Here is a 19902-nt window from a genome sequence, read left to right on the forward strand (position 1 = left end):
GTTGCATTCTGTTTCCATTGATCATCCTTGAGATGTTTCTACAACTTGATTGGAGTCCACCTGTGGTAAATTCAATTGATTGGACATGATCTGGAAAGGTACACAACAGTCTATATAAGGTCCCGCAGTTGACAGTACATGTCAGATCATAAAACAAGCCATCAGGTCGAAGTAATTGTCCATAGAGCTTCGAGACAGGATTGTGCCGAGGCACAGATCTGGGGAAGGGTACCAAAACATTTCTGCAATATTGAAGGTCACCAAGAAAACATGGGCCTTCATCATTCTTAAATGGAAGAAGTTTGGAACCACCAAGACTCTTCTTAGAGCTGGCCACACGGACAAACTGAGAAATCGGGGGAGAAGGGCCTTGGACAGGGAGGTGACTAAGAACTCAATGGTCACTCTGACAGAGCTCCAGAGTTCCTCTGTGGAGATGGGAGAACCTTCCAGAAGGACAACCATCTCTGCAGAACTCAATGAGGCCTTTATGGTAGAATGGCCAGATGGAAGCCACTCCTCGGTGGAGTCGGCCAAAAGGCACCCGAAGGACTCTCAGACCATGAGAAACAAGATTCTCTGGTCTGGTGAAACCAATAATTAACTGTTTGTTGTGAATGCCAAGCGTCAGGTCTGGAGGAAACCTGGCACCATCCCTACGGTGAAGCATGGTGGTGGCAGCATCATGCTGTGGGGATGTTTTTCAGCTTCAGGGACTGGGAGACTAGTCAGGATTGAGAGAATGATGAACTGATTAAAGTACAGAGAGATCCTTGATGAAAACCTGCTCCAGAGCGCTCAGGACCTCAGACTGGGCCGCAGGTTCACCTTCCAACAGGACAACAATCCTAAGTACACAGCCAACACAATGCAGGAGTGGCTTCGGGACAAGTCTGAATGTCCTTGAGTGGCCCGGCTAGAGCCATGACTTGAACCCGATCGAACATCTCTGGAGAGACCTGAAAATAGCTGTGCAGCGACGCTCCCCATCCAACCTGACAGAGCTTGAGAGGATCTGCAGAGAAGAATGGGAGAAACTTCACAAATACAGGTTTGCCAAGCTTGTAGCTTCATACCCAAGAAGACTCGAGGGTGTAATCGCTGCCAAAGGTGGTTCGACAAAGCACTGAGTAAAGGGTCTGAATACATATGTAAATATGATAGCATTTTCTAAAAACCTGTTTTTGCTTTGTAATTATGGGGTATTGTGTGTAGATTGATGAGGGGAGGGGAAAAAAACAATTTCATCCATTTTAGAATAAGGCTATGACCTAAAAAGTCAAGGGGTCTGAATACTTTCCAAATCACTAAGAGCTGTGGCGTGAGAAGAGAAGTGTCTCACGACCAATGCCTGAAAGTTTGCAGCTCTGTAGGTACACTTAGACAAATAAAAAATATATATATATATCCTTCACCTTTTCCTCTTTGATAAAGAACAATTTGTTGCACGATGCTGATATACTCCACCACTGGTACCAGCCTGTATTAGAGCGAAAGTTTTCTAGCAAGATTTACACGCTACTGATTAGCATTAGGGGCTACCACACAAGCTGCACATTTGCAACTTGCTAAAACCAACTGACTAGCGTTGGCAGAGAGCAAGTTACACACAACTAATAAGAGTAATATAGAAAACGTGGATTTATATTCATATTAAGAATCAAAGTGGAAAGCTGCGTAATTCTTGTTTGGATGTTAAGAAGCAAAGTGGAAAGCTACGTAATTCTTGTTTGGATGTTAAGAATCAAAGTGGAAAGCTGAAGCAAAGTGGAAAGCTGCGTAATTCTTGTTTGGATGTTAAGAATCAAAGTGGAAAGCTGCGTAATTCTTGTTTGGAAACAGCTGTTGACTGCATCCAGAGTGAATCTCCAGTACGAGGAACTGGCTGTTTGACTAACAGAGGAACTGGCTGTTTGACTAACAGAGGACCTGGCTGTTTGACTAACAGAGGACATGGCTGTTTGACTAACAGAGGACCTGGCTGTTTGACTAACAGAGGAACTGGCTGTTTGACTAACAGAGGAACTGGCTGTTTGACTAACAGAGGACCTGGCTGTTTGACTAACAGAGGAACTGGCTGTTTGACTAACAGAGGAACTGGCTGTTTGACTAACAGAGGAACTGGCTGTTTGACTAACAGAGGAACTGGCTGTTTGACTAACAGAGGAACTGGCTGTTTGACTAACAGAGGACCTGGCTGTTTGACTAACAGAGGAACTGGCTGTTTGACTAACAGAGGAACTGGCTGTTTGACTAACAGAGGACCTGGCTGTTTGACTAACAGAGGGCAGGGCTTGGTGTTTGACTGGCTGTTTGACTAACAGAGGACCTGGCTGTTTGACTAACAGAGGAACTGGCTGTTTGACTAACAGAGGAACTGGCTGTTTGACTAACAGAGGAACTGGCTGTTTGACTAACAGAGGAACTGGCTGTTTGACTAACAGAGGAACTGGCTGTTTGACTAACAGAGGGCAGGGCTTGGTGTTTGACTAACAGAGGAACTGGCTGTTTGACTAACAGAGGAACTGGCTGTTTGACTAACAGAGGAACTGGCTGTTTGACTAACAGAGGAACTGGCTGTTTGACTAACAGAGGGCAGGGCTTGGTGTTTGACTAACAGAGGAACTGGCTGTTTGACTAACAGAGGAACTGGCTGTTTGACTAACAGAGGACCTGGCTGTTTGACTAACAGAGGGCAGGGCTTGGTGTTTGACTAACAGAGGAACTGGCTGTTTGACTAACAGAGGAACTGGCTGTTTGACTAACAGAGGAACTGGCTGTTTGACTAACAGAGGAACTGGCTGTTTGACTAACAGAGGAACTGGCTGTTTGACTAACAGAGGGCAGGGCTTGGTGTTTGAGAGGAACTAACAGAGGAACTGGCTGTTTGACTAACAGAGGAACTGGCAGGGGCTTGGTGTTTGACTAACAGAGGAACTGGCTGTTTGACTAACAGAGGAACTGGCTGTTTGACTAACAGAGGAACTGGCTGTTTGACTAACAGATGAACTGGCTGTTTGACTAACAGAGGAACTGGCTGTTTGACTAACAGAGGAACTGGCTGTTTGACTAACAGAGGAACTGGCTGTTTGACTAACAGAGGAACTGGCTGTTTGACTAACAGAGGAACTGGCTGTTTGACTAACAGAGGAACTGGCTGTTTGACTAACAGAGGGCAGGGCTTGTTGTTTGTGGGATTGGAAAGCGGACGAGAGGAGAGACAGCTCCGTCAATTTCAGCAATAAACCAAAAGTAAAAACAAAAACGAGCGTCACAGACGGCTAAAGCATCGTTCACATTACCCATATTACCCACATTACCCACTATGTTACATTCGCCAGATGTCATACATTTCAATGGGGACGTCTGCAACGGAGTGGAAACGCAATGCCCCGTTCACAGCGCCGTTGGGAGACGGACGCCGCATACTTTTACATGTTTCTAACTTTGCGACGCCTTCCGTCCAGCCAGAGTACGTCGAAGAACAGGAAGTTACCAAACCGCAGAAGATCGGTGATGGCTTTATGAGATAGCTAGCAACTTGTAAACAATTACTCATTTGTATAAGTTAGTACGATTTTAATAGTAATGTGTGAAGCGCAAGATACTTTGAACCAAAGTATCGATATAACATCGTCCAAAACAATATTGCAATATGTAACTAGGGATTTCTTTCCCCGTCACTAGATTAAACCAGAGGAAGAAAATCTGTGCAAACATGGGATTTTATATTCAACCCGTCAGAAAGTAAACTGTGCTCAATCTCTTTGCCTCCCTGGGCGAGAGATACTGGGTGTGTCTGTGGAAGAGAAATGGATCTGGGGCGTTAGGCACCAGTTCTATACAATTCAGTCGTGTCATACTGACTGTTGGTGGAGCATGACTGCCCTCTCCTGAAGATTCATAAACCACACTTGAAGAGGAGGGAGGGAGGGAGGAAGGAAGAAGGAGAGCTTCACTGAGTATAGGGGCCAGCAGATGGAAGATAATAGCATTGAGACTTCCCATTTAGGGGATTAAAAAGCTGCAGCGCCAGCGACCCCTTAACTTTCAGACAGCCGAGGCTGGGAACATATGCCTGCTGGGGAGGACGCAGCCAGCACACGTGTCCTTGGGCCGTTTGACTTCGAGCTCTGGCTGGCAGGCAGACACACCATCCAAGGCTCCAGGCCGCTCCATCCGGGCAGTGTGTGTGTGTGTGTGTGTGAGTGTGTGTGTGTGAGTGAGACCTGTGCATGTACGCTTGTGTGTGGCGCTTACATGCACTAGCCATATGGATAACGCAGTGCGCTGATGGCTCGAGAGGCTGCCCATCTCAACTGGAGCCTGTTGGCCGTCTGACAAGTTTTGCCCCTCCCACTCTCTGTGCTCGGAGTCACACCAAACTGCCATCCCACAGTGGACTCTGGCTGTGCAGACGTGCCAGCCTGACCCAGCTGTCTTTGCCTGGGAAATTTGACAAAAGTGTGTCCAGCTTGATCAGGGGACTGGAAATTGTTGCAGGCACTCCAGACACAAATACACCAACAAGCCTTTAAATTGAGTACTTACTGTGTTGAAAACTATGATGACAACCATCATCCGTTTTGCAACATAATGGGTTCAACAATGGGGATCCATAATAAAAAAGGAACACTGATTGCTTACATCGATAGATCATAACAGATGCCTTCTCTATCCATTGATTCATAATACATTTCAGGGGGGGGGGGATTGAATCCATATATACACCCCATCTGTACATCATAGTTCAACATAGGACACCGATAATTCAATAGTTCTCCTCAAAGAGCGACTATAAAAAGGGAGCTTTGCTCAGATCAGCCTGCGCTGACGCTTGGCCTCCTGGGAGAACCACTGCAATCCAGCTGGGTGGGACAGGCCATGTAATTACGTCCTCTTCCCCAACTCCATTAATCACCTCATTATGAAGGGCTTTTTTCCCCATAAAGGAGGAGTCTTGTCGTGCTCTCACCTATATCGTATTACCGCTCATTTAAGAATTATGTCGGAGCATCTTGGTTTTAATTACGTGAATGGCCATTTATAAAGGCGGTAGCAGGACTGGGAAGAAGAGGCTGTCTGCAGCCTTTACCAACGCCACGGTAATGAATTTACAAGGACCCCGCAAACAGTGCAGCTGTTAAATAAGATGAAGCCCTTTGGGTTTAATGAACATTGATAACGTGGTTACAGGATGGTTTCCTTGAATTAGCGACAAAAACAACACTCCCTCCAAAAGGTAGCGCCGACGCAGATGCAGCTATAGTGTTGGGTGTGATAACCAACGACTGAGGGAAGGAAGGAAGGAGGGAACGTCTGTGATCGCAGAACAGAGAGTGTCCTCCCGGGGTGCAATCAGCGGGGGGGGGGGGGGGGGGGTGTCTCCATTAATCCTTTGAGTGCTTCCTTTCCAGGCCTCCAGACAGTTTGTGTTCTGACAGTGTCACAGTGCAGCTCTACTGACTGTTGCCATTCACCGTGGCTCTGTCAGACAGACAGAGACAGACAGACATGCTATTGTCACTTGTAGCAATGTTAATGATGGAGGGCTCTGTTCAATTGAAACTTGTTACTGAATTTTTTAGATGTCTTTCTCAAAGCAACAAAATAACTAGTGCTTCACAATGATGGTGAAAACTTGGGAGATGTTTAGGGATAAAGATCTTCCTAGAAGTGAGAAGGTGCACAGAGGAATATTTATTAGCAAGTCTTTATTCATATAAAAAATATATATTTATTGAATTCTCCATGTGGTCTATATTAAAAGGGCACTTTAATAATTATAACATGCTTTTAAAAAATGTAATATTGGTGCACAAATTCTACTTAAAATATCAAAGGAACCCAAAAGGCACTCATATCGTGGAACGACCCCCTTGTGTTGCATGTTCTGAACTTGGAAAATGGATAGCAACAGAGAGAGCAAGAGCGACAGACTGAGGGAGAGAAGGTACCTAAAGGAATTGTTTTATTGTATTCTTACACAAGTGAATAAAATTAATGCCTGACCCCCCCCGCTGTCATGCAGAATAAATATGCTTGCTTGTTTTAATTCCTTTTTCATGTAATGTTCTCTCTCTCTCTCTCTCTCTCTCTCTCTCTCATGCTGTTGAAGGAGTCACGGGTGTGCGGGGGCAGATAATTAACAGGACGAAAGTGTTACGTTTCCTACTTCACTTTTTTAATTACGACTCCAGCTCAAAAGGGTGGGGGTTCCTCAATGGGATGTGTAAGGGTCTGTACAGGATGTAGGCATATTGCATAATGTTGTGTCAGGGTTTTCATTCCTGATTGAAGACGTGTTAGCATTTCATTACGGAACTATAACAACTGTAATGCAATTAAGGCAATTAGCACTATGTACAGTATTTCAGCTAGAAGACTAGGTAGCAGCCTGGCGAAACATGGAGGCATCTATGACTACAGCACTAGTGCATTTTTCTATGAACATATTAGCCAGACTATTCAATACTGAACACAATCACAACTATCAATACTAACTGTCATATGAAGTCAGGTGAGGGTTGAATGGACTAATGGAACAGTCTAGTCAGAATAATAGATTGAGTTTTTTTTAAATCATGGGGCCAATGTTATGCCAGTCAAAACCTTTTTTTACCTTTATTTTATTTATTTAACAAGGCAAGTCAGTTAAGAACAAATTCTTATTTACAATGACCACCTTTTATTTATTTATTTTATGTTACCTTTATTTAACTAGGCAAGTCAGTTAAGAACAAATTCTTATTTTCAATGACGGCCTAGGAGCAGTGGGTTAACTGCCTGTTCAGGGGCAGAACGACAGATTTATACCTTGTCAGCTCGGGGGTTTGAACTCGCAACCTTCCGGTTACTTGTCCAACGCTCTAACCACCACCTGCCGCCTACCGGGGAACAGCCTTGTTCGGGGGCAGAACGACAGATATGTTCCTTGTCAGCTCTGGGATTTGATCCAGCAACATTTGGGTTACTGGCCCAACCACTAAGCAACCTGCCGTCCCAAAAATATTGGTGCCACATGGCTTTCTCATCTATGATGGTGGACAGATTGATGTTTTCTCTTAAGGCTATGTGTTATGTTATGTTATGTTATGTGACTCCTCACCTTCATCTCTGTATTCTATATTATGATGTGTGAGCTGAGATCACTGGGTTTAGAAGGGAGGGTTAGAGGAAGTGTGATGTGTTAGCTGAGATCACTGGGTTTAGAAGGGAGGGTTAGAGGAAGTGTGATGTGTGAGCTGAGATCACTGGGTTTAGAAGGGAGGGTTAGAGGAAGTGTGATGTGTGAACTGAGATCACTGGGTTTAGAAGGGAGGGTTAGAGGAAGTGTGATGTGTTAGCTGAGATCACTGGGTTTAGAAGGGAGGGTTAGAGGAAGTGTGATGTGTTAGCTGAGATCACTGGGTTTAGAAGGAGGTTAGAGGAAGTGTGATGTGTGAGCTGAGATCACTGGGTTTAGAAGGAGGAGGTGATTAGCTGAGATCACTGGGTTTAAGTGTTAGATGAAGTGTGAGCTGAGATCACTGGGTTTAGAAGGGAGGGTTAGAGGAAGTGTGAAGTGTGAGCTGAGATTAGAGGAAGTGTGATGTGTTAGCTGAGATCACTGGGTTTAGAAGGGAGGGAAGTTAGAGCTGAGATCTCTGGGTTTAGAAGGGAGGGTTAGAGGAAGTGATGTGTGAGCTGAGATCACTGGGTTTAGAAGGGGAGGGTTAGCTGAGATCACTGAAGTGTGATGTGTGAGCTGAGATCACTGGGTTTAGAAGGGAGGGTTAGAGGAAGTGTGATGTGTGAGCTGAGATCACTGGGTTTAGAAGGGAGGGTTAGAGGAAGTGTGATGTGTTAGCTGAGATCACTGGGTTTAGAAGAGAGGGTTAGAGGAAGTGTGAGCTGAGATCTCTGGGTTTAGAAGGGAGGGTTAGAGGAAGTGTGAAGTGTGAGCTGAGATCTCTGGGTTTAGAAGGGAGGGTTAGAAGGAAGTGAGATCTCTGGGTTTAGAAGGGAGGGTTAGCTGTGAAGTGTGAGCTGAGATCTCTGGGTTTAGAAGGGAGGGTTAGAGGAAGTGTGAAGTGTGAGCTGAGATCTCTGGGTTTAGAAGGGAGGAAGTGTGAAGTGTGAGCTGAGATCTCTGGGTTTAGAAGGGAGGGTTAGAGGAAGTGTGAAGCTGAGATCTCTGGGTTTAGAAGGGAGGGTTAGAGGAAGTGTGAAGTGTGAGCTGAGATCTCTGGGTTTAGAAGGGAGGGTTAGAGGAAGTGTGAAGTGTGAGCTGAGATCTCTGGGTTTAGAAGGGAGGGTTAGAGGAAGAGAACAATGGAGTGTTGCTGAATCATCAAAACGTTTACAATCTATAACACAAAAAAGGACTTGTAACAAATAAAGGGTGAAGCATATTGGGGTTGAGATTGAAACTCAACAAATGCTGAGTCTACACCGAGTGTAACAGTATAACTTTAGACCGTCCCCTCGCCCATACCCGGGCGCGAACCAGGGACCCTCTGCACACATCAACAAATGCTGAGTCTCCACCGAGCATGGTCACAAACTAGACCTTTGGAGAAAATAACATTTCAAAACCTAACTTTAGATACATATGCACAACTCAAACCTCAAAACTTCCATTGACATGAAAGAATGCCGTAAGCCAACAGCTCTGCAGCACAAAGCTTAAAACGGCAGCCGATGTGGACCTTTTTTACCAAGATTTTCTTTGAAACATCTCCCTTGAAATGCTATTAAAGCTATTTTGTAATAATTAATAAAAGGCTTCGGCAGCATTGATAACCCTAGTGTGCCAACAACTCGTTTTTTATTTATTTTTAGCTTCCCTTAATTGAAGCCTTTAGTGCCTGTAATATGTTGTCACCAGTAAACGATGAGAGAATTCATATCTGCCCAAACAACGATCTCTATCAGCAAAGTGAAATACAAAAATGTACGAAAGAAGAAACCCCATATGAGCCAAATTCTCCACAGGCTAAAAGCTAATTATGTCTGGAATGAGATTTTAAGCTGCTGAATTAACAGGGGGCCCAGAACACAGAGCAAGGAACTGGAAGACGGGAAAGGGTGAGGGAAATCAACCTGGGTCAGACGCCACAGAGATAAGTATGCAGTCCCCGGAGTGTGATACTCATGAATATAACACCTGTGTGTTTTATTTACCTCAGAGGACACAGTCTGCTGATCATACCTAGCGCCGAATCACTGAATACATTTATTTATTCTCATGTGCATATCCGAGTGAAAGTGAATGAGCGAGAGGGAGAGAGAGAGAGAGAGGCTGCATCCGCTCCAAGACTAATGGGCCGATTAAGAGCTTTGAGGGGACGGACATTTGTTTGTCTTCCCTGACTGGATGAAGATGCACTTCATTAATAAACCACACACTCAACAACATTGTTTTTCATTCCAACTTGTAGGGCCTCTTTCTCTTCTCTCCCTGATGATTAAAGGCACTCAGCCATAGAGAAGAGAAGTGAGAGCGACAGTGCAGCGCAGAGATAAACATATATTGATGCTTTATTCCTGTAGTTAGAGGAGCTTGACAGATGTGATTGTGTGCATCCGCCATGAATTCCAAAGCTCCTACAAACCTTGGGGCCTCCCCGCACGTGGGAGACCTGCATCAGGATACGAACGAAGCTATCCTGTATCATAAGGTTTGCCCCACTGGGCCAATACAGAGAAATGAGAGAAGGCAGTGTAGAGTGCAACGGAGATCTCCATGGATCTATTGGGGTGGTCTAGGCCTAGGGTGTCGGGTAAGACAAATGTCACTCCGTGATAAGAGCCACTGACTCAAAGCCACAAGAGGATAGAATATATTTCAAACATTGCTTTTTCTTAGGGGGAGGTAGTTGCAGAAACGTTGGAAGGGTTTAGTCGACTTCCTCAATAGTTGTGTCCTTTTTTTTTTAAACAAGAGGGCCTTTTCAATATATGTTTTTATTTTTATTGTTTATGCTAATGTCTCGATACTCGTTTAATCAGTTTCCATTCTCATTGAGGTGCGTTCATTCTTTTTTCCAAAGGATGTATTTAGTTACAAGTACAGTAATGGTTAGACTGACTCACTCATCGCCTTATTATGGTGCTTATCTTTGGGTAAGGCTTGATAAATATGTGTTCTCATGTATCGTAATAGCTCTTCTATATGTTCCCTTGTGAATGGATCATCCATTATGTTACTGTGATTAGGCCTTCAGGATCTTCTTAAACTTAAAGAAAGTTCTATCCAAAGGCACTATTTGCAATGGCTTACAGTGCCTTGCGAAAGTATTCGGGCCCCCTTGAACTTTGCGAACTTTTGCCACATTTCAGGCTTCAAACATAAAGATATAAAACTGTATTTTTTTGTGAAGAATCAACAACAAGTGGGACACAATCATGAAGTGGAACGACATTTATTGGATATTTCAAACTTTTTTAACAAATCAAAAACTTAAAAATTGGGCGTGCAAAATTATTCAGCCCCCTTAAGTTAAAACTTTGTAGTGCCACCTTTTGCTGCGATTACAGCTGTAAGTCGCTTGGGGTATGTCTCTATCAGTTTTGCACATCGAGAGACTGAAATTTTTTCCCATTCCTCCTTGCAAAACAGCTCGAGCTCAGTGAGGTTGGATGGAGAGCATTTGTGAACAGCAGTTTTCAGTTCTTTCCACAGATTCTCGATTGGATTCAGGTCTGGACTTTGACTTGGCCATTCTAACACCTGGATATGTTTATTTTTGAACCATTCCATTGTAGATTTTGCTTTAGGTTTTGGATCATTGTCTTGTTGGAAGACAAATCTCCGTCCCAGTCTCAGGTCTTTTGCAGACTCCATCAGGTTTTCTTCCAGAATGGTCCTGTATTTGGCTCCATCCATCTTCCCATCAATTTTAACCATCTTCCCTGTCCCTGCTGAAGAAAAGCAGGCCCAAACCATGATGCTGCCACCACCATGTTTGACAGTGGGGATGGTGTGTTCAGGGTGATGAGCTGTGTTGCTTTTACGCCAAACATAACGTTTTGCATTGTTGCCAAAAAGTTCAATTTTGGTTTCATCTGACCAGAGCACCTTCTTCCACATGTTTGGTGTGTCTCCCAGGTGGCTTGTGGCAAACCTTAAACGACACTTTTTATGGATATCTTTAAGAAATGGCTTTCTTCTTGCCACTCTTCCATAAAGGCCAGATTTGTGCAATATACGACTGATTGTTGTCCTATGGACAGAGTCTCCCACCTCAGCTGTAGATCTCTGCAGTTCATCCAGAGTGATCATGGGCCTCTTGTCTGCATCTCTGATCAGTCTTCTCCTTGTATGAGCTGAAAGTTTAGAGGGACGGCCAGGTCTTGGTAGATTTGCAGTGGTCTGATACTCCTTCCATTTCAATATTATCGCTTGCACAGTGCTCCTTGGGATGTTTAAAGCTTGGGAAATCTTTTTGTACTTTTCACAACAGTATCTCGGACCTGCCTGGTGTGTTCCTTGTTCTTCATGATGCTCTCTGCGCTTTTAACGGACCTCAGACTATCACAGTGCAGGTGCATTTATACGGAGACTTGATTACACACAGGTGGATTGTATTTATCATCATTAGTCATTTAGGTCAACATTGGATCATTCAGACATCCTCACTGAACTTCTGGAGAGAGTTTGCTGCACTGAAAGTAAAGGGGCTGAATAATTTTGCACGCCCAATTTTTCAGTTTTTGATTTGTTAAAAAAGTTTGAAATATCCAATAAATGTCGTTCCACTTCATGATTGTGTCCCACTTGTTGATTCTTCACAAAAAAATACCGTTTTATATCTTTATGTTTGAAGCCTGAAATGTGGCAAAAGGTCGCAAAGTTCAAGGGGGCCGAATACTTTCGCAAGGCACTGTATATTTATACATTTTTGTTTTTCCTTGAACCTCTCATATTAGGCTTTGCAGGGACACACATCGATCCCTGGGATACGCTTATGTCAACGTTCACCAGAAAGCAGATGCTGAGTCTGGAGATGTTGATCTTTGAGGTGGCCAAAGGGAAAGCACATCAGGTGGTTCAGTGGGGGTCTTTCTCTGACATATCATTAACATCACGTGGTATCCACAAGTAGGAACATCGTTGGTTACATCTATTAGGATGTCCACCCACTCTGCGCTTTGGTGATGAAATGTCACTTCCTTATGTTAAAAAAAAATACATTTTTACCAAGACAAATAGGATTCTTCATGTTGTGAATGGTTCAGTGGGGGTCTTTCTCTGACATATCATTAACATTATACCTGAAGTCGGATCGTATAACCTAATATATCCGATGAGCACAGAGTTCTGTTGACAGCGGTGCAGCTTGCTCGCAGCTACTTTTGAAGATTTTACATGCTGTCTTCGAAGCTGTTTCTGCGGGTCGCAAAAAGCTAAATTAGCATGACACCAACTGAAATAAATGTAAATTCAGCTCAGTGCTCTTGTGACATTTCACAGAGATATGCTTGTCTTTGGGAGAAATCTTCTTAGCATTAATATGGAGTGTATCCAATATATGAAAATGCTACATGTCACGTCTCAAAATCGATATCTATATTGTTTTATGACCTACGGATTCGAGAATAAAGATGACGAGTTCAGCGGGAAAGTGAGCCTGTCAGGGAGCCTTTTATTCTTGATCAGAATCCAGTTTAGCTGACACAACACACTGCAATTTTCCTTATTTTGACCACTTTTTCTCTCTGGCCTCCATTGATTTAGTCACCCTAATACAAACCTGTATATCAAAAACTTTGGAGAGGAGAAGGTCAGCGAAATATTTGATTTACTGTATGTGTTGTGTGTTACAAGTGTGTTTAGTTGGGCCCTTTTATTGGGTGATTCTGCCCTTTCCAGGAGCAACCCAGAATGACTGATGGCACTGTCTGTCTAGGAAAATCACAGGCACGGAGAAAGACAACTCTGAATTGCGGAGGCTGTACGGATGTCTGTCCCCCATCTCAGCTTGAAACTTGCCTCACAAAAGCAAATATTAAATATATCAAAACGTTGAAAGCATTCAAACTTAAGTACTTATTTTCTTTTTTAAATGATTGACTGTCAGGTCTAGATAAAGTCAAGCTAAACAGGTATGACCTCTGATCACTGCACAGAAAAAGGTCAAACGGTCACCTACCATACAATGACCACACTGAAGTTACAGTTGAAGTTTACATACACTTAGGTTGGAGTCATCAAAACTAGTTTTTCAACCACTCCACAAATTTCTTGTTAATCAAATCAAATGTATTTATATGGCCCTTCTTACATCAGCTGATATCTCAAAGTGCTGTACAGAAACCCAGCCTAAAACCCCAAACATAATATTAATGTTAACAAACTATAGTTTTGGCAAGTCGGTTAGGGCATCTACTTTGTGCATGACACAAGTCATTTTTCCAACAATTGTTTACAGACAGATTATTTCACTTATAATTCACTGTAACACAATTCCAGTGGGTCAGAAGTTGACATACACTAAATTGACTGTGCCTTTAAACAGCTTGGAAAATTCCAGAAAATAATGTCATGGCTTTAGAAGCATCCTATAGGCTAATTTACATAATTAGAGTCAATTGGAAGTGTACCTGCGGATGTATTTCAAGGCCTACTTTCAAACTCAGTGCCTCTTTGCTTGTCATCATGGGAAAATCAAAAGAAATCAGCCAAGATATCAGAAGAGAATTTGTAGACCTCCACAAGCCTGGTTCATTCTTGGGAACAATTTCCAAATGCCTGAAGTTACCACGTTCATCTGTACAAACAAAAGTATGCAAGTATAAACACCACGGGACCACGCAGACATCATACCGCTCAGGAAGGAGATGAGTTCTGTCTCCTAGAGATAAACGTACTTTGTGCGAAAAGTGCAAATCAACCCTAGAACAACAACAAAGGACCTTGTGAAGATGTTGGAGGAAACAAGTACAAAAGTATCTACATCCACAGGTACACCTCCAATTGACTCAAATTATGACTTCTGAAGGTAATTGGTTGCACCAGATCTTATTTGAAAAACTAGTTTTAATTTTTTTATTTTACCTTTATTTAACTAGGCAAGTCAGTTAAGAACAAATAAATTCTTATTTTCAATGACGGCCTAGGAACAGTGGGTTAACTGCCTGTTCAGGGGCAGAACGACAGATTTGTACCTTGTCAGCTCGGGGATATGAACTTGCAACCTTTCGGTTACTAGTCCAACGCTCTAACCACTAGGCTACCCTGCCGCCCCAATGACTCCAACCTAAGTGTATTTAGCCTTCAGACTTCAACTGTATGTGACTTCTGAAGGTAATTGGTTGCACCAGATCTTATTTAGAGGCTTCATAGCAAAGGGGGTGAATACATAAGCACGCACCACTTTTCCGTTTTTTTTTTTTAAACAAGTTATTTTTTTTATTTTACTTGACCTATTTGGACTATTTAGTTTATGTCCATTACATGAAATCCAAATAAAAATCCATTTAAATTACAGGTTGTAATGCAACAAAATAGGAAAAATGCAAAGAAGGATGAATACTTTTGCAAGGCACTGTATGAATAAAGAAATCCAAAGTTGTTCCTGTTAAAGTAATTGCAGAGCCGGAACATCCTGGAATATTCCAGCTCAAAGGCGGACTGAGAGCCACACTTTGGAATGTTAATGACTGCTGCCGTTACAGAGAGGCCGACCCAGCAGTGGTGTGTGTGTCTGAGTCTAGAGAGAGTACAGACCCCCTCAGTACACCAGCTATAATTAGAGACTCACTCAGTACACCAGCTATAATTAGAGACCCCTCAGTACACCAGCTGTAATTAAAGACCCCCCCAGTACACCACCTAAATGTAGACACCCCCCCAGTACACCAGCTATAATTAGAGACCCCTTCAGTACACCAGCTATAATTAGAGACCCCCTCAGTATACCAGCTATAATTAGAGATTCCCTCAGTATACCAGCTATAATTAGAGACCCCTCAGTACACCAGCTATAATTAGAGACCCCCTCAGTACACCAGCTATAATTAGAGACCCCTCAGTACACCAGCTATAATTAGAGACCCCTCAGTACACCAGCTATAATTAGAGACCCCTCAGTACACCAGCTATAATTAGAGACCCCTCAGTACACCAGCTATAATTAGAGACCTCCTCAGTACACCACCTAAATGTAGAGACCCCCTCAGTACACCACCTAAATGTAGACACCCCCCCAGTACACCAGCTATAATTAGAGACCCCCTCAGTATACCAGCTATAATTAGACCCCCTCAGTACACCAGCTATAATTAGACTCCCTCAGTACACCAGCTATAAGTAGAGACCACCTCAGTATACCAGCTATAATTAGAGACTCCCTCAGTACACCAGCTATAATTAGATACCTCCTCAGTACACCAGCTATAATTAGAGACTCCCCCAGTACACCAGCTATAATTAGACCCCCTCAGTATACCAGCTATAATTAGAGACCCCTCAGTACACCAGCTGTAATTAAAGACTCCCTCAGTACACCACCTAAATGTAGACACCCCCTCAGTATACCAGCTATAATTAGACACCCCCTCAGTATACCAGCTATAATTAGAGACTCCCTCAGTATACCATCTATAATTAGAGACTCCCTCAGTATACCAGCTATAATTAGACCCCCTCAGTACACCAGCTATAGAGACTCCCTCAGTACACCACCTAAATGTAGACACCCCCTCAGTATACCAGCTATAATTAGACCCCCTCAGTACACCAGCTATAATTAGAGACTCACTCAGTACACCAGCTATAATTAGAGACTCACTCAGTACACCAGCTATGATTAGAGACTCACTCAGTACACCAACTATGATTAGATACCTCCTCAGTACACCAGCTATAATTAGACCCCCTCAGTATACCAGCTATAATTAGAGACCCCTCAGTACACCAGCTATAATTAGACCCCCTCAGTATACCAGCTATAATTAGACCCCCTCAGTACACCAGCTATAATTAGAGACTCACTCAGTACACCAGCTATAATTAGATACCTCAGTACACCAGCTATAATTAGACCCCCCAGTATACCAGCTATAATTAGAGACCCCTCAGTACACCAGCTATAATTAGAGACTCACTCAGTACACCAGCTATAATTAGAGACCCCTCAGTATACCAGCTATAATTAGAGACCCCTCAGTACACCACCTAAATGTAGACAACCCCCCCCAGTACACCAGCTATAATTAGAGACCCCTCAGTATACCACCTAAATGTAGACACCCCCTCAGTATACCAGTTATAATTAGACCCCCTCAGTACACCAGCTATAATTAGAGACTCCCTCAGTATACCATCTATAATTAGACTCCCTCAGTATATCAGCTATAATTAGACCCCCCAGTATACCAGCTAAAATTAGAGACTCCGTCAGTACACCAGTTATAATTAGACCCCCCAGTATACCACCTATAATTAGACCCCCCACCACCAGTATACCAGCTATAATTAGACCCCCAGTATACCAGCTATAACTAGACCCCCAGTACACCACCTATAATTACCCCCCACCCCCAGTATACCAGCTATAATTAGACACCCCAGTACACCAGCTATAATTAGCCACCCCCCACCCCCAGTATACCAGCTATAATTAGACCCCCCACCCCCAGTATACCAGCTATAATTAGACCCCCCACCCCCAGTATACCAGCTATAATTAGACCCCCTCCAACCCCAGTATACCAGCTATAATTAGACCCCCCCACCCCCCCCACCCCCAGTATACCAGCTATAATTAGACCCCCAGTACACCAGCTATAATTAGACCCCCCACCCCCAGTATACCAGCTATAATTAGACCCCCCACCCCCAGTATACCAGCTATAATTAGACCCCCCAGTATACCAGCTATAATTAGCCCCCCACCCCCAGTATACCAGCTATAATTAGACCCCCCAGTACACCAGCTATAATTAGACCCCCCACCTCCAGTATACCAGCTATAATTAGACCCCCCCCCACCCCCAGTATACCAGCTATAATTAGACCCCCCACCCCCAGTATACCAGCTATAATTACCCCCCAGTATACCAGCTATAATTAGACCCCCCAGTACCAGCTATAATTAGACCCCCCAGTACCAGCTATAAATAGACCCCCCACCTCCAGTATACCAGCTATAAGACCCCCCACCCCCAGTATACCAGCTATAATTAGACCCCCCACCTCCAGTATACCAGCTATAATAATAATAGACCCCCCACCCCCAGTACACCAGCTAAAGTTAGACCCCCCCCTCCAGTATACCAACTATAATTAGACCCCCTCTGTACACCAGCTATAATTAGACTTGGCTCACATCAAACAACTACAATCCCCCTAACCCCTACAACCCCCATCATCCCCTGCCTGTCAGAGAGAGAGGTCACTCTGCACAGTGGAGACTTCGGCACCTTTGACAGTCGGCCAGCTTTTCATCTGGCAACTTCAAAACAAGTTTCTTTCTGTGTAATGCCAGATGAGCAGGGCAGTACGAGGAAAACAACCTTCCAGCCAGACAAAGGCTTCAAAAGATCAGGGCAAAAAAAAAATCCTTTGGTCGCAGGGCTAGATGTGGTGGAGAGGAGAAACACAACAGTCCCTGCACTAGCATTTTCATCAGGTTTCTGATCCCCACTGCGGTTACGCTTCCTATTCAGATTCATTTACACTTCAACACTAGGACGATAATGAGGATTTGGCACAGACCAAAGGCTTCTGATTTAGCTTGACATGATTAGCACATAGACTGATGGGGTGAGAGACAGAAAATATCATAATATCTAAACAAAGACCATACACCCTCCCCTCTGTCATATAGACCCATTTCCAGGATGCATCATGAAAAGTTGCGAGCGCAGTTCGTCATTAGAAACCTATTTGTTTACCTAGCAGTAGATACGATCACGTGCAACTTCAAATGCAGCTTGGGCATGTTAACAAACACGTGATCAGATGGTTATCTTCTACAACATCACATACATCATCAGGAGATTGATTACCTAGCAAGCCAGTGAAGCAAGGTAAAATATCACAAATAAAGCTCGATAAAACCAGAAGAATAATATAGTGTTTTAACATAGATATAGGCACCAGTCTTGCGTGTTTTCATGGTCATGACTCACTCACTGTTGAGTTTGTCAAGGTCCCTACATCAGTGTTAGCTATCCTGCTACAGAGCTTTTTGATGTCTGGATGAGTGCGTATCACTTCAACATGACGTGTTGAATACCTCCTAAACAGAGGTTCCCCGCGAATCCTGCTTTAGAGGGTATAGATCATTAACATTTTATTTATTTATTTCAGCTCCAAGTGATGTAAATTGTAGAAATGTGTTCCGAAGTATTCCCACACACGAGAGAGATATGTGATCGTATACTTAGAATGTAAGCAGGGTTTGAAATGATTATGGTTTAGTCAAATGTTATATCTGTTTGGGCTTCTTGTGGTCAATTTGCAGTCTGCAAATGATTTGGAATTATGGTCTGGCCCCCTGACCATCCGCTTAATAACAAATGATTTGGAATTATGTTCTGGCCCCCTGACCATCCGCTTAATAACAAATGATTTGTCCCGCAGCTGAATCTAGTTGATAATCCCTGCCCTAAAGTGTGTAGGGTAGTGGTCACCAACCGGTTGATCCCGATCAACTGCTCCATTTAGAATGTATTCCTAGTCATCACCAAACATTTCTGTAAAAAAAAAACAATGATAAAGCCTTGCATTGGTATCTATTTGTATTCTTCTCCCGCTGTTGGCGGTAGGTGCACCCGACTCAGCTGCCCTGCGCGCCAGGTAGTTGGAGGTAGGTGCACCCGACTCAGCTGCCCTGCGCGCCAGGTAGTTGGAGGTAGGTGCACCCGACTCAGCTGCCCTGCGCGCCAGGTAGTTGGAGGTAGGTGCACCCGATTCAGCTGCCCTGCACGCCAGGTAGTTGGAGGTAGGTGCACCCGACTCAGCTGCCCTGTGCGCCAGGTAGTTGGAGGTAGGTGCACCCGACTCAGCTGCCCTGCGCGCCAGGTAGTTGGAGGTAGGTGCACCCGACTCAGCTGCGCACCAGGTAGGCCAAGTGTTCCCATTTTGAACCATTTCATGCACCTGAAGGTACAAACTCATGTCTTTCCAGCGGGCCCAGAGAGCAAATCAAGTATACTATAGGCCTACCGCTAGCCAATCGGATGGCTCAGATTACATAGCATGCATAAAAGAAAGCTACAGCAAAATTGACACTGAGATTTCAAAACCATGACTAGAAAGAGACAGTCAACGAATACAGCGAAGAGCTGCAGTTATGAGTGAGTTCATGATTAAGTTCTTCCTTAGCACTGTCAACACTTTTTATTCAACAATTTTAAAAACCATAAAATGTTTGTTCTTCCTACTTCCACTCACTCCACAACCAGCACTGCAGCTGTAATGAATGAGTAGGTAAGAGCATCGATAGGCTTGTGTTGTTATTATTAGTGCGGTGTGACTACAGTTTTGCCATTAGCTGGAAGGTGTCAGTGGAGGAGAGGGAGAGAGGAGGAACGTTGAGAGGTGGACCCTCAATCTTCCTTCACATGACCCATAAGCATTCCTCGCCCCTTGCAGTTGACGGCTCCATTGCGAGATGGACACTTCATACTTAAGACATTTTTCTAACTTTGCCTCGTGTTCAGTCCAACCAGAGTCTATCGAAGAACAGGAAATTTCCAAACTACATTAGATGAAAATACGTGGTTTTAGGTGATGGCTTTATGGGATAGCTACTGAACAATTATCCATTCCTATAAGCCAGTACAATTTTTGTTGATGTTGATTTTTACCCACTTTTTCTCCTCAATTTCAATCTTGTCTCATAGCTGCAACTCCCCAACGGGCTCGGGTGGCGAAGGTCGAGTCATGTGTCCTCCGACAAACCTATT

This window comes from Oncorhynchus nerka, linkage group LG25 (assembly GCF_034236695.1).
Source record: "Oncorhynchus nerka isolate Pitt River linkage group LG25, Oner_Uvic_2.0, whole genome shotgun sequence".
Taxonomy (NCBI): domain Eukaryota; kingdom Metazoa; phylum Chordata; class Actinopteri; order Salmoniformes; family Salmonidae; genus Oncorhynchus; species Oncorhynchus nerka.